The sequence below is a fragment of the Coturnix japonica genome, chromosome 17 (genome assembly GCF_001577835.2).
Source record: "Coturnix japonica isolate 7356 chromosome 17, Coturnix japonica 2.1, whole genome shotgun sequence".
Taxonomy (NCBI): Eukaryota; Metazoa; Chordata; class Aves; order Galliformes; family Phasianidae; genus Coturnix; species Coturnix japonica.
This window is the reverse complement of record NC_029532.1, coordinates 7,880,918-7,884,605: the sequence shown is the minus strand read 5'-3', so window position 1 is coordinate 7,884,605 and position 3,688 is coordinate 7,880,918.

Here is a 3,688-nt window from a genome sequence, read left to right as displayed (position 1 = left end):
GAGGGAGTGAAGGGGATGGGCAGCATCCAAGTCCAGACTGAGGACCTTCAGCTGAAAAGTGCAAAGTGTTTTCCAAACTTAGCTAGACAAAGTTTAGTAGGAGTTAGTTACTCAGCAGATAGCAAACTACCTTCTTTATGCCTGTGCTTCAGATTGAGTTAACCAACTTTTTGCAATGGCACTAATTGTAGTTCCCTGGTAGTTAGATCTAGAATCCAGACCACAGCTCCCAGCCTCACTCCTCTTTATGACAGAAAGCATCCTCTGTGCATGTGCAGAGGTGAAGAAAAGTTTCCAGTGCCCAGTGAATGCTGCCTGAGTTTGTAACCTCATCCATACATGTTCTTTAGGTTTGAATTTGAACTAATCCCTATAATCACACACTGTTGGAAGGAATCAAGGTTGGCTCTAGCAGGCTTTGTTGAGTATACTTCACAGGTGTTGTAAAGGAAGAGCAGCAGCTTCAGCCACATGGAAGCTGGTACCTGGCACCTCACTGTCTAAAGTGGCTTTAGGTGTCTCACCACCTAAAGCCATGCCTGCCCTGAAGGGCCCTGAAACTCAGACCCCCAAAAAAGTCCAGGAGAAGGGAAGCCTGGGCTGCTGGAAACTTCCTTCTGGATGCTTCTGATCCCCACGGCTGTCCTGCAGCCACACATACATGCTGGCTCTGCAATCTGTTTGCTTCTTGCCATGGCAGCAGAGTCATCATCGCCAGTTCTGGTAATTCATCACTGTATCTGCACTAATTCACACAAAGCAAATACTCAAGACAGTCAGCTGTCTCCTTAAGGCACCCGCAGTTCATAAGGTCAGCCTTCATTCCATACATCTCAAAATCAATTAGAAATAACAAAGTTCTTAATGTTAAGAGATGTCCATCCAGCGCAAAAGACCTCAGCAAGCAGAGGTGTGACCTCAGAACAGTAAGATGGCGAAACCCCAGTGTACTTTTAATGCCTGCAAATCTCTTTAATAAGCAGAAGAGCAAAGGGCAAAATGTGTCGTGCAGTTTGGGTGATGCTGTCACTGTGGGTTAGCTTATTTATAAATAGGTTGCTATTCTGTTTCCATGTAGTCAATTAAAAAAATCAGCTCAGGTGCATTTTAGGAAGTGTTATCCTTACCAGTTAGTAAATCCCGATCTACCACCCTTGAGGCACATCTTTCACACAACCCATGGAGGAGTTTCCCAGCACATGGGCTAGCAACACGTTAATCTTTATAAATCAAATAGTTGCCAAGTGGAGTAGAAAGCCATGTGTCTAAATAGGATGTATTGAAAAATGGCACAAAGTGATGTGTGTGTCAAAGATCACTAGGTCATGTTGCAAGCCTGTCCCTTGCAGAGATATCCTTCAAAACAACATCTCCCTAGCCCAGCTGTAGATGTTATTCTACTCTGGTATCTGTTTATTTTCCTCACCATTTGCTGCACAAAACTGGCCACCTCTCTGACCCAGCTCCTCCTCATTGAATTTATTGCATCCCAGATTTTGCTTGAATTAGATTCATTAGAAACAGGGCTTGTCAAGTGCTGACTCAGGAGGCACTAGGAGAGAAGATTCGGACCTACATCCTGCCCACTAATTATTTTAGTTTCACACATCTGAAAATTTCCCAACCTGCTGTTTGTGCCAGTGTCTCACATAAATGAATGCTACAGTTCAATTCTGCAGTTCAAAGATCCCTTGGTATCCCTATTTATCTGCATATGGGGGTTCCCCTTTGCTTCTGCAAGGGGCACTTGCCACAGGGCTGGGGAGGACCTGAAACAACACTCTGCATCCTAACAAACCATCTTTAACTGTTTCACTATTCATTATTCAGAAAGAAAAGTAAAGCAGTTGCTCCTCCTCTGAGTACTTGAAAGGGGACAGTTGTGCTGTTTGTGAGTACACAGGTAAGGATTTGAAAGTGAGAATCACAGAATCATGGAATATCTGAGTGGGACCCACAAGGATCATCGAGTCCAACTCCTGGCTCCATGCAGGACCACCCAAAATTCAAAGAGAATAACCTCCCGCTTCCTCAAATTCAGAGACTTTCCTGGTGAGCACAGAGCCCAGATGTCTCTCACATGCCAAAATTAAAATTCCAGGCTGCTTTTACAGGCCACAAATACTTTTGCTTTTCAGTTCCACTAACAAAGCCTTCCATTAAATGCCATCCACCCTAGCATGAAGTATTGCAAGTTGACAGTTTGTAACTTCCACAAATTAAAGTCTTGGCAGATTTAAGGCTGAGAATGTACCATCTACCACTGCAACACCAAGACAACTAACGGATTTCTGAGCATGTTGTATTTGACGTATCCCTGAAACAGACTCTTCTGTCCTTCCCACTCCTCTGTGGGCTGGCTGTCCTGCTAACCCCTGCTGGTGGAAGGCCCACAGTACCTGGCTCTGCTCCTGCAGCACCTCCAGGTCAACTCTCCTGAAGAAAGATCCTCAGTACTCAGAAGGAAATTAATCAATATTTGGACATCTGCCTTGCAGTGATCCACTCATGGCACAACTTCCTGTTGCTCCAGCTGGCAGGGACACCTCAGCTCAGGACATCCCATCTCACTCAGAGGAAGGCACCAACTTGCTTGCTTGTGAACATTAGCCCACACATGGACTGAGCTATCAGAAGCATCATTGTCTGCAAAAATCTACACAATTCAGTCACCTCCTCTGGATGAAGACACAGTATCACCACTTAACATCGCTGCACACATCACCCCAAAGACTGGTCCATATTTAGACAGCCAAGCAGAGGGCAGAGAATGCACAACTTGCTCTTTGGACTTTGGATTGTGGATGCCATATCACATTCACAGCTCAGCAGAATACACAGGTATGTCCAGCTAATTCTTCAGGTTTCCAAACAAGTTTATTTATTCTGTACAACAGAGGTCTGCAGTGACTTGCTTTTATGGCCAGATACCCACATGTGGGCAATCCCATCATTTGTCAAGTTCTATTTTCTCTCCCACTCTCCTCCCAGGTCTGTCACATCAGGACTGACCAAACTTCCTGATGCTACAAGCTTCACATCAAGAGTCCGGCATGTCAGAGATATGCACCGCAGGAATTGAGGGGAAAGGGCATAAGTTCAGAGGTAGGAAGTGCTCCCCCTGCCCAAGGGGATGGAGTGACCCATGCACACAGGTCTCAGGAGCCTGTCTGCACCAGCTCACTGCTTCACACAGCAAAACACACAATTCTCCCTGCAGCCTCCACGCCTGATGCCAGCACAGACCTGACCTCAGTATACAGGTCGCACCTGAGCTGCTTGCAGTAGGAAACTGTGTGAGAGCTCTGGGCAGAATACCTGTGCCTCCCCTGCCTGTTCTGTGCCCTTTGTGCTGCTGAGAGTGCAGTTTGAGACCTGTAACTGAAGATGCATAGTGGGAATTACTTTGTAGTGTATAACAATCATAAATCATATGCCTGAGAAGATGGAGCCAGTAGCAAGATTTTCCTAATTTACCTCTGTGACTTTTCTGGTGCCTAAGAGCTGGAAGAATTCCTCCACCAGCAGAAAAAGTTTGAGACTTGCTGATCAATTCTGCCTGTTCTGGCAGAGAGCTCTTTAGGCTGAGTTGGGCAGCTTCCAGCTTCAGAACTGGTCACAAGATGTAGCTGAGACTAGTTCTGTGGCTGCATAGCATCCAGGGCCTCTGCAGAGTTCATCCTTTGGG